Source organism: Poromitra crassiceps (genome assembly GCF_964638095.1).
Source record: "Poromitra crassiceps genome assembly, chromosome: 11".
NCBI lineage: Eukaryota > Metazoa > Chordata > Actinopteri > Beryciformes > Melamphaidae > Poromitra > Poromitra crassiceps.
This window is the reverse complement of record NC_139643.1, coordinates 49473414-49486433: the sequence shown is the minus strand read 5'-3', so window position 1 is coordinate 49486433 and position 13020 is coordinate 49473414. Positions and strand designations below refer to the sequence as shown.

The 13020-nt window shown below is 39.7% G+C and overlaps 1 pseudogene across 1 annotated transcript; it reads left to right on the top strand.

The window, feature by feature from the left end:
• The first annotated feature begins 515 nt into the window (after window positions 1-515).
• LOC310785084 (annexin A9-like) lies at window positions 516-1937 on the top strand (annotated as a pseudogene). The gene is made up of 5 exons: window positions 516-621; window positions 813-909; window positions 1016-1071; window positions 1433-1540; window positions 1845-1937. The product of its transcript is annotated as an annexin A9-like (transcript).
• Window positions 1938-13020: the final 11083 nt, after the last annotated feature.

The following is a 13020-nucleotide window of genomic DNA, read 5'->3' as shown; positions in this document are numbered from 1 at the left end:
GCATATTTATGGTTGGTAATATATGATGCAACACTGGTGGTCACATGATGTCAGTCAGGTGGTGTTTTTAATGAGCACAGGTGATTCATTCATAATGTTTGTTTGGAGCATAGGTGGCGGGAGCTATACGGTTCTTACCGTACACGCATAAGCAAAAGAAAATCCATTCACGCAGCTATCAGTCAACCTGGATCACTTCACTTTTGTATTTTCACCAAGGTAAACTAACCAACATCCAAAGGCCAAAGGTCCCCGGCTAATTTCTTTCAGTGGCGAACTAAGGTCTGAATAGATCTGCAATGATTCAATCAGTCTGCCCGGATAAAGTGTGCTGAATCCACTCAAGATTGATTTATCTATCAATGGGTCCATTTAGCTATTTCTAAAATGTTGGAAACATTAGGATTAGACTTGTGATGTCATTATTCAGTTTTGACCATCAATATTTTGCTCCTTTTCTCATTAGGGTATACTGTATATTTATTTCTAGATTTTGGTCAATTATTTGTGCTTTTATGGTTATTAGCTTAGTCACTCACTTCTACACTATAGGGAAGAAGGCGGACACTGAGCCATGGATGAACATACTGACCTCAAGAGACTCAGACCATCTTAACAGAGGTAAGAGTGAATCTATGTACATTATGTGTGTGTCTGTGTATACATTCTTTGTTGTTTTTGCTGCCTGAGCCAAAAACCTGCACAAGTGTCTCTCTCATATCTTAGTTTCTATGCGCTTTATGTATTAGAAAGTCTCAAATCTGCCGGATCTGAATATGTTTCATTGCTCCAACGTTGTATCTGATTGACAGTGTTGATGGCGCTTGGAGCTGGAGAGTGGACAGACGATTGATCAGACCCTGGAGAAACGATTCTCAGGAGACATTAGACTGGGTTTGAGAACTTTAGGTAAATATTGTAGTAGAAACGCTCTGTGTGTGTGTGTGTGTGTGTGTGTGTGTGTATCCTGTACATACAGGATGATTAATAGGACATGCCCTCTGTGTAATCGCAGCACAATGCATTCAAAACCCTGATCTCTACCTCGCCCAAAGACTGGAGACCATGAAGGTAAGGTCTTCTTCTTCTTCTTCTTCTTCTTCTTCTTCTTCTTCTTCTTCTTCTTCTTCTTCTTCTTCTTCTTCTTCTTCTTCTTATTGCATGGATCATCAGAAGTATCACCCAATCATTTTTTTAATCCATCCATTCATACATTCTCTCATTTAGTTGCCGTGGGAACGGTTCACATGACCCATTATTTGCTGACACTTCATTTGTTGGACATGCTTGTTTCTTTGCCTTGTACGCCACCTAGTGGAGGAACAGGCGTATTCCCTTTGTTTTATAGCTAAGCAAAAGTAATTGAAAACTAGTTTGTTTGCTGTTGTTGTCTTGTGCATTCTATTATTATCAGAACATTTCTCTGTTCCAGATAGCAATAGTGCAGGGGGTTATGGTGTCTCGCTGTGAGGAAGATCTGCTGTGTGTCAGAGCCGCCTACCTTAAACAAACAGGCACCTCGCTCTACACTGCTCTACAGGTTGGTCAAATGCACACACACACACACACACACACACACACACACACACACACACACACACACACACACACACACACACACACACACACACACACACACACACACACACACACACACACACACACACACACACACACAGAGTACACAAGCAGGCCTGTAGAACACCTGTCTAATGTCACCTGTGACATGACATTATTGTGCTTCTCATATGAACTTTGAATTTGAAACAAGGTTGATTTAAAAAACAAACAATGTTTTAATTGATGTTCTTCACACTTTTAAAACATATTTTTTCTTCCAACAGGAACAGAAACAGTTCAAGGGAGATCATCTACAGGCTCTGCTGGCTATCTGTCGATCTGAAGATTAACTGAAGATGAACTGTGATTAACTGAAGATTAAATACCTGCGCAAAATCTACAAAATTTTAATAAGCTACACTTTTCTTTTCTTTTTTTTAATGCAGTTTATTGCTGATGGAATCAGTCTATAAATAACATACCTCTGACAACCTCTGCCATAATGTATACTCTGTAGAGAAATGCATGCCAATACATATTGGGCATGGTGGCTCAGTGGTTATCGCTGCTGCCTCACAGCAAGAAGGTCAGGGGTTCGAACCCTGGTCCGTCCCATGTCTCTTCTGTGTGGAGTTTGCATGTTCTCCCCGTGTTCGTGTGGGTTTCCTCTTCCACCATCAAAGACATGTATGTTAGGGTTAATACTCCTGTCAGTGTTTGTGAGGCACTGGCAATTCTCACTGGAGTTCCAAGGGACAGCAGTTGAAAATGAGCCATCTGGCTAACACTGGTGCATTTACAGTCATGTTCATTAATGTGCATTGTCCCTCAAATAAATACATAAATTAAATTACAAATATTATGCTGTATATTTTCACCGGTTCAGTCCGGTTCAGTCCCTTCATGTTTACTCCATGAATTGATTTGAACCCTTGGAGCACACATGCATGGTCATGTATTGCTCGTAGTGGTGGATGTTGGAGAAGGATAAAGTAGTAATCTGCAGACTCCCACATACTGTCTCCACCTATAAGAATATTATTGAATCTTGTACATGTATTTATTAGGATAAACCCCTTGAGATGAATCATCTCATTTTCATGGGGGTCCCAACATCACAATCATTACATAGCAAGGGAGGGGTGTTAAAATAAATAAGATAGAAATACAATAATCACTCAGACAACATGACAACCGACAAAAAATGTAAACATTGAAAACAGTACAACCATACCCCCCAATTTGCATATTTACTTATTTTGTTTTTTTATTTAGTTAGGTGTTTAATTTATTTATCTAACATTCATGGAAAACATTTTACTTCCTCTCTGTGACGTTGATTCTTGGTTTGATTTTTTTCATTTCATTTCATTCATTTAATGCGACTCATTGACCATGATCACATGGTATGGAGCACAAACAAAACATACAAAAACAATATACAATGGCACACGGCATGGCTAGTGCATTATGTCATTTGAACAGAGGCAGGACATTCTTCAAAAAAGCAGCTAATTTACACATAACTTTTTGTCTGTCTGATTGTAGTAGTAAAATCAGTTTAAACATAGATGGACGGGTTAAATAATATCTGGGTAAATATAACTCTCTGAAATTCAAAATAATTGCATTCTTGCATTCAAACAAAATAAATATGATCCTCGTCTCCCACACAGTTGTCACTACAGAGGTTACAAATCCTCATACTTCTATGCCGTCCTTTATATCTGCCAACAACCTTGGGGATTCTGGTGTTATTAACCATTGAAGTTACAGATTGCATGTCTATACCTTTGGTTTACATACAGCAGATCATTGTCCTTAAGACTTTGCTCAACAGTTCGCTTCAACCAGTCAATGTTGTTGCACTGCTGTTGTAAGCCAGAGGTAAGACAAGCCACAGTCATCCAGAATCTGTTTGACGCGCACCTTTAACCACAGACACAACACGATTAGCTGCTGTTTTGGTCTGTTGCAGTTGCAGTAGGCGCCTAATCAGCGGTTAGCCGATGACTAAATAGGTCATATCATATTCTTTCATCACTTTGAGTGCCAGGTGAAAGGTTACTGTCAAGGTTTCACTCCCAAATAAGTTATTTTCTACTGCTCGTTGGTCAGCAGGGACCATATATTTGTTTTTGTTCAAGTGAACGGTGTAGTGTGATGATGATGCACATTTTAAAATCTATCATTTGAGTTTTGATCACATCAAATGTTAAAGGCCATATGAATGACTGAATGTAACCTTCACTATGTCACCACTTTCATGTCTTACTTGAAAAAGTATTTTTAGAAACAAAATGGTATAGCCTACTTGCTGAAGTGATTTAGAATGCATAGACCTATATACCTACTAGGCTACTATACATGTAGAGCTACCACAGGAATTGAGTCCGGAAGTAGCACTTCGGTTTGTAAGGGTCCAAGTGAATGTGGTTTTAGAATTGGGATTTCGGTTAAATCCATGAAATGACGTCATGGTTAACAAAAGTTGATCGTAGTGGAAATCTAACCACTTTTATGACTTTTGAAGCGTAAATGCATTTTTTTTATGCGATTTTCAGACAACGTTAAAAAATTCATAAAAGTGGTCCTCGTTTGTGACGATTATCCTGCTGAACACAAATTTCCACTCCCATAAGAACCACGGACCCCTTCATGCATTTAACTCAAATCCTCATTCTAAAATCCCATAGCAGCTTTTCCCTCTAAGAACCAACATGGTGGCGATTTCTGGTTATAGCCTACAAAAATACATCCTCCCTACATAGCCTACATTATTGTGACCCTTGGCTTAGTATTAATGTCAAATCTTCCAGTTTCCAGATCACAAAGCACAGCAAAACTGCATGGACTCTCACTCTTCAATAACTACTATTCTATTTGCCTCATTTTCCTCTAATATAATTTTTTTTATTATACAGTTCAATATCTTCGGGGGAATTTTGTATCTATTTTTTGTTACCAACAATGTTAATTCCATCTCATATGTAATACACAAATAAATTAGAAGTCAATGTTCCCATAGCAGTTAGCAGTTTGTTTTGATCAAATTTTAATTGCATTTTGTTGTTCCAATGTCAGTATGCTCCATAATGCAAAAAAAATAATAAAAAAGGCAATTGAAATCATGGCTGTTTTCTCAAAGTAGCCTGCTGGGCTAATTAAGCATCATTAATCATTCTTGTTTCGATAGTGACTGCTTAAATTCAATCAAATGTTGCACATGGTTAATACAAAATAGTTTTTTATTTGTGTCTGTTTTGATTAAATAATAGCCTATGTCAAATAAATATATTCTCCTTCTCACATCACACGGTAGGCTAAAGCATAATTTACAGTATATGGCATCAATTACATACACAATGTGCCCCCCCCCCCCCCCCCCCCCCCCCCACACACACACAGAAATATCACTTCCAGAGTAATAACCCAATCAAAATATAGTAGAGGCTTTGCTGCGTGGCCTCATCAAATAAAGCACAGGGGCCATTCATCACACTATAGATAATGATGCAACATGTGTAGGCTACTGTAGCTTTATTCTCATCTGTAGGCAGCTTACTTCACTTTACAGCACTTGGATCAGCAGACCTACTCTGTCCACTCTGCCCTCCATGAACATTTCACAATCTCCACATGGTAAACCACTTTTTTTTAGGTGCAGCTAAACAGCTCAAATCTATCTGCATACCCCGCAAACGTTCTTTTAACATCCCCAAAATAAGGTCAAGGCGTCGGTTGCACTGTATTACACAGTATGATTGTATAGCATTGCAGCTCTGACCCTCCAGGAGGCGCTGCTCACTACCAAAGAGTTTGAAGAAACAGTGCTCCGAACAGCAGAGTGGCAGAGCTGAGGATGAGGCTCTTTCCATTGTGTGGAGTGGTCAGGATGGTGACCGGGGGCTTGGCGGTGGTCGGAGCCGGGGGCTTGGCGGTGGACGGAGCCGGGGGCTTGGCGGTGGACGGAGCCGGGGGCTTGGAGGTGGACGGAGCCGGGGGCGCGGCCGTGGACGGAGCCGGGGGCTTGGCGGTGGTCGGAGCCGGGGGCTTGATGGTGGTCGGAGCCGGGGGCTTGGCGGTGGTCGGAGCCGGGGGCTTGGCGGTGGTCGGAGCCGGGGGCTTGGCGGTGGACGGAGCCGGGGGCTTGGCGGTGGTCGGAGCCGGGGGCTTGGCGGTGGACGGAGCCGGGGGCTTGGCGGTGGACGGAGCCGGGGGCGCGGCCGTGGACGGAGCCGGGGGCGCGGCCGTGGACGGAGCCAGGGGCGCGGCCGTGGACGCAGCCGGGGGCGCGGCCGTGGTCAGAGCCAGGGAGGCCGGAGTCGGGGGTGCGGCCGCGGCTTTTTTAAGGACCATGGCTGTGGTCTGGTCAAGCACAGAGAAAGAAAGAGGGTTGAATTGAGAGGGAGATACAATACAGTAACAGGGAGATAGACACTATAGCCTACATGACATTTAGATGATATGGAAGACATATCATATACTGTACATACATACATACAGACATATATTGGTGAATAACCAAGTAAAAAATAAACAAGAAACTAATGGAAAATAAGATAAAAAAAAACAGAATATTTCACTATGGCGGATGAGTTGGATTCATGAGATTTATGCAGGCACAAAATATCTGAGCTCTTTTTGACAGAAATGTGTGAATTTTATGGCCAGCTTAAGTAAGAAAAAACCCCAAAATCAAATCTGATTTATTTCTGCACAATCCCTAAATCATTTTTTAAGGACCTAAAAAATAGTTCAGATGATCTGTGCCACAAAGGTGTTAAAAGCAAAAAATAAATAAAAAATAAATTTGGTCAGTCTCCCTCTCTACTTCAAGAACACTACAGACTTAGCTACAGACTTAATAGACAGTAAATGATAGTTTTACCTGTGTGGTGAAACCCAGCAAAGCCAGTGAACAAAGTCCCATGACGAGAAGGCACTTCATCTTGGTGGAGTACAACTGACAACTGCAGTGCAGTAGAGAAGCAGATAGCTTATATGAACTTTACTGCTGTGTTGGGCCTGGAATAAGCTTGTCTGTCCTTGCTGAGGGTCTGAGCGTCAAGTGGAATGTGTGTGTGCAGAGCTTGGTCTTTTATAAGGCATTGATTCACCTGTTCAGGAAGTCAGCCTGTCCGCAGTCTCCACCCTGGTTATAGAGACCACAGATGCAAAGCCTCCCGCCCTATCTGCCAAGCCAATTGAAAACAGTCATGAGATTGATAGATTGATCGGCTTCTCCCTTAGCGAGAAAGTTACCAAGCCTACTGTGTAGTCCTAATTGTGCCATTTATTTATTATTTATTTTTTTATTGCTTGTCTGAAAATAATCAGTCGCTTGATAAGGAAGATGTTTCCATAAGATTATCCAAATGATTTAGCCTCCTATTTAGTAATTGATTAAGACTTTAAAAAAAATGCACTGCCCTTGTGGAAAGTAAAAAAAAATCTTGTGTTGCATCTTGACCCTTTGTTCAGTTACCTGCACATTCAGACATTTGAAAATATTACAACCTTTTGGAAATCTGCACTGAAAAGTATCTAAGATCCAATGATTATTCCTCTAGGGAATAACAAAAGAATCAGGTTATTTTCGACTTTCTGACTGCAAACTTTGACATTTTGACTGCAAACTCAAAGGCAAAACTCCTGTGGAATATTGCAAAAAATCTGGGAACAAATTCCTTCCCAAGAAATGTCTTCACAAATGTGGTTGTAAAGGTGTCTACTAAGATATTATTTGTTGTACTAAATATTGTTTATTCCCCCAACTCCTAGGACAACTCAAAGAACCTTATATGAGCATGTTGTAAACCCAATTTTTCTGCGGAAATCAATATTTATATGTTGGAAATACATGTTGGAAATAATCTTTTAAATGCTTTGGACTCCAATGCTGCTGCCCAGAGTAGCTTACATGGTTTCTGGGACTTTTTGGGGTGAAGGAATTCAGAATGGATGTTGTTTTGATTATTTGACCTTCAAATCCGATTTTCAGCTCCGAAAGGTGAGTTATAAACAATAAAACGATATGTAAGTACACAGAGATGGGCAATATTTTAAATACATGTATTTAAAAAATACGTATTTGTAATACATTTGTGTATTTTGTAATTTGTATTTGGCTGGACAGAGAAAAATAAGATGTAATTTGTATCAAAATACTTTCAGACCTTGTATTTTGCGTATTTTAAATACATAAAATACATTTTATTCTCAATTGACACATTTTAAACATTGAAGCAGGTGTAAACCGTGGAATAAAAAAAACGCAATGTGAGATGTCACTTCTACTCAACCAAACTCAACCACAAATCAGAGGCAGAGTAGGGTGAGTCTTGAGTCGGACTTCACATCACTTCTTCGTCTAAACTAATACTAGCCACAGGATTAGCAAGTTCCGCTCACCATGAAAGCCATACTGCGGCAACTTCAAGTACCATGGTTACATGCTACTGAAAAGTAACCTTTTGTGGTGGAATAAATAATGTTGCTGTATTTCTATATTGTTAAATAAAGACTATATACTGTATGTGACAATTTACTGACACTAGGCAGCACACTTGATTGGCTCGCTCGCTACATGGGCTCGGTAGCTCGGCCGCTGTGCGGCCTCACCCGCCCTGCAGCTCGCATATGCAGCTCGGTTGCTGCGTGGCCTTGCCTGCTGTATTGGCATACGCAGTAGGGCTGTGAATCTTCACTGGCCTCACGATTCGATTACAATTCATCTGTCAACGATTCGATTCGATTCCATGATGCATCTCGATACAGCTCAAATTATTGCAGCTCCAAGTATCAAATCCTCAATTTTCTGTATTATTACTGCACATGGCTACTTTTTCATCAATTAATACAAGCAGTCAGATAAATATCAAGTCCCTTTTTACTTAGAAAGTGCTTTAAAATCTGAATGTCAACAGAAATTTAAACATAAAAGATTCATCTGTCAATGATTCGATTCGATTCACACATCCGCATTGCGATGCATCGATTATACGATTAATTTTGACACCCCTAATACGCAGCACCAAATTGCTCAACTTCGCATGCCTATGACATCATCAGTGATGTCATGAGATGATTTTAGTCAATAAGGATGTCACTGATGACATCAATGATGATGTCATAGCCATTGTGACATCATCAGTGGGCCAGAAATTAAACAAACAAACAAAGTCCACTCGCTCCCTTTCATATGATGATGATGGTGGATGTGAAGTTGTTTAAAGTGGACCTACTATGTTTTTTCTAGATTTTAGTTATATATATATGTATATACTATTATGATGTCAGATATCTATATGGCTAAACATGATCACCTCAGGTTAACATGTAGAAATGCTGCCTATACTGTAAGTCAAAAGCCCTCACAGAAGGCCAGGGGCGTCATGCAAGCCACAATTCTGAGGGGCCGACATTCGGCAGCGACCAAAGGTCCCCGGCTAAAACATGTCGGTGGCGAACTAAGGTCTGAATAGATCTGCAATCATTCAATCAGTCTGTCCAGATAAAGTGTGCTGAATCCACTCATGATTGATTGATTTATCTATCAATGGGTCCATTTAGCTATTTCTAAAATGTAGGAGCCATTTAGCATGTTTAGTTGTATTGTTATATTTTGTATTTATGGTTCAATTATAGTATTTTCCATCTAATTCAGTTTATATTTTTATAGATGATATCATATTATTTGGCCACTAGATGGTAGCATATTTATGGTTGGTAATATATGATGCAACACTGGTGGTCACATGATGTCAGTCAGGTGGTGTTTTTAATGAGCACAGGTGATTCATTCATAATGTTTGTTTGGAGCATAGGTGGCGGGAGCTATACGGTTCTTACCGTACACGCATAAGCAAAAGAAAATCCATTCACGCAGCTATCAGTCAACCTGGATCACTTCACTTTTGTATTTTCACCAAGGTAAACTAACCAACATCCAAAGGCCAAAGGTCCCCGGCTAATTTCTTTCAGTGGCGAACTAAGGTCTGAATAGATCTGCAATGATTCAATCAGTCTGCCCGGATAAAGTGTGGTGAATCCACTCAAGATTGATTTATCTATCAATGGGTCCATTTAGCTATTTCTAAAATGTTGGAAACATTAGGATTAGACTTGTGATGTCATTATTCAGTTTTGACCATCAATATTTTGCTCCTTTTCTCATTAGGGTATACTGTATATTTATTTCTAGATTTTGGTCAATTATTTGTGCTTTTATGGTTATTAGCTTAGTCACTCACTTCTACACTATAGGGAAGAAGGCGGACACTGAGCCATGGATGAACATACTGACCTCAAGAGACTCAGACCATCTTAACAGAGGTAAGAGTGAATCTATGTACATTATGTGTGTGTCTGTGTATACATTCTTTGTTGTTTTTGCTGCCTGAGCCAAAAACCTGCACAAGTGTCTCTCTCATATCTTAGTTTCTATGCGCTTTATGTATTAGAAAGTCTCAAATCTGCCGGATCTGAATATGTTTCATTGCTCTAACGTTGTATCTGATTGACAGTGTTGATGGCGCTTGGAGCTGGAGAGTGGACAGACGATTGATCAGACTCTGGAGAAACGATTCTCAGGAGACATTAGACTGGGTTTGAGAACTTTAGGTAAATATTGTAGTAGAAACGCTCTGTGTGTGTGTGTGTGTGTGTGTGTGTGTGTGTGTATCCTGTACATACAGGATGATTAATAGGACATGCCATCTGTGTAATCGCAGCACAATGCATTCAAAACCCTGATCTCTACCTCGCCCAAAGACTGGAGACCATGAAGGTAAGGTCTTCTTCTTCTTCTTCTTCTTCTTCTTCTTCTTCTTCTTCTTCTTCTTCTTCTTCTTATTGCATGGATCATCAGAAGTATCACCCAATCATTTTTTTAATCCATCCATTCATACATTCTCTCATTTAGTTGCCGTGGGAACGGTTCACATGACCCATTATTTGCTGACGCTTCATTTGTTGGACATGCTTGTTTCTTTGCCTTGTACGCCACCTAGAGGAGGAACAGGCTTATTCCCTTTGTTTTATAGCTAAGCAAAAGTAGTTGAAAACGAGTTTGTTTGCTGTTGTTGTCTTGTGCATTCTATTATTATCAGAACATTTCTCTGTTCCAGATAGCAATAGTGCAGGGGGTTATGGTGTCTCGCTGTGAGGAAGATCTGCTGTGTGTCAGACCTTACCTTAAACAAACAGGCACCTCGCTCTACACTGCTCTACAGGTTGGTCAAATGTACACACACACACACACACACACACACACACACACACACACACACACACACACACACACACACACACACACACACACACACACACACACAGAGTACACAAGCAGGCCTGTAGAACACCTGTCTAATGTCACCTGTGACATGACATTAGACTTCTCATATGAACTTTGGATTTGAAACAAGGTTGATTTAAAAAACAAACAATGTTTTAATTTATCTTCTTCACACTTTTAAAACATCTTTTTTCTTCCAACAGGAACAGAAACAGTTCAAGGGAGATCATCTACAGGCTCTGCTGGCTATCTGTCGATCTGAAGATTAACTGAAGATGAACTGTGATTAACTGAAGATTAAAGGAACACTCTGCCCATTTTCAACCAGCTTTGTATCATTAGAACATCAGTAGTATATCAGAAAACTGTAAACTGTTTTGAAGTCTGTCATTTAATTTGACAGTTATTGAGTGTTAAAGTGTGGACCAGTGATGTCCACACTAGTTAATGAGTTATTAATTTGAGTTAGTGTGGACCAGTGATGTCACTGGTCCACACTTTAACACTCAATAACTGTCAAATTAAATGACAGACTTCAAAACCGTTTACAGTTTTCTGATATACTACTGATGTTCTAATGATACAAAGCTGGTTGAAAATGGGTGGAGTGTTCCTTTAAATACCTGCGCAAAATCTACAAAATTTGAATAAGCTACACTTTTTTTTTTAATGCAAATATACAGTTTATTGCTGATGGAATCAGTCTATAAATAAAAGACAACCTCTGCCATAATGTATACTCTGTAGAGAAATGCATGCCAATACATATTGGGCATGGTGGCTCAGTGGTTATCGCTGCTGCCTCACAGCAAGAAGGTCAGGGGTTCGAACCCCGGTCCGTCCCATGTCTCTTCTGTGTGGAGTTTGCATGTTCTCCCCGTGTTCGTGTGGGTTTCCTCTTCCACCATCAAAGACATGTATGTTAGGGTTAATACTCCTGTCAGTGTTTGTGAGGCACTGGCAATTCTCACTGGAGTTCCAAGGGACAGCAGTTGAAAATGAGCCATCTGGCTAACACTGGTGCATTTACAGTCATGTTCATTAATGTGCATTGTCCCTCAAATAAATACATAAATTAAATTACAAATATTATGCTGTATATTTTCACCGGTTCAGTCCGGTTCAGTCCCTTCATGTTTACTCCATGAATTGATTTGAACCCTTGGAGCACACATGCATGGTCATGTATTGCTCGTAGTGGTGGATGTTGGAGAAGGATAAAGTAGTAATCTGCAGACTCCCACATACTGTCTCCACCTATAAGAATATTATTGAATCTTGTACATGTATTTATTAGGATAAACCCCTTGAGATGAATCATCTCATTTTCATGGGGGTCCCAACATCACAATCATTACATAGCAAGGGAGGGGTGTTAAAATAAATAAGATAGAAATACAATAATCACTCAGACAACATGACAACTGACAAAAAATGTAAACATTGAAAACAGTACAACCATACCCCCCAATCTGCATATTTACTTATTTTGTTTTTTTATTTAGTTAGGTGTTTCATTTATTTATCTAACATTCATGGAAAACATTTTACTTCCTCTGTGACGTTGATTCTTGGTTTGATTTTTTTCGTTTCATTTCATTTATTTAATGCGACTCATTGACCATGATCACATGGTATGGAGCACAAACAAAACATACAAAAACAATATACAATGGCACACGGCATGGCTAGTGCATTATGTCATTTAAACAGAGGCAGGACATTCTTCAAAAAAGCACTTAATTTACACGTAACTTTTTGTCTGTCTGATTGTAGTAGTAAGATCAGTTTAAACATAGATGGACGGGTTAAATAATATCTGGGTAAATATAACTCTGAAATTCAAAATAATTGCATTCTTGCATTCAAACAAAATAAATATGATCCTCGTCTCCCACACAGTTGTCACTACAGAGGTTACAAATCCTCATACTTCTATGCCGTCCTTTATATCTGCCAACAACCTTGGGGATTCTGGTGTTATTAACCATTGAAGTTACAGATTGCATGTCTATACCTTTGGTTTACATACAGCAGATCATTTTCCAGTTTAAGTTCTTTTTTGAATTCTACGTACAAGTCACATGATGTCATGCTTCTGAGTTCACTTTGCCATTTCTGCATAAACTGATCCTTAAGACTTTGCTCAACAGTTCGCTTCA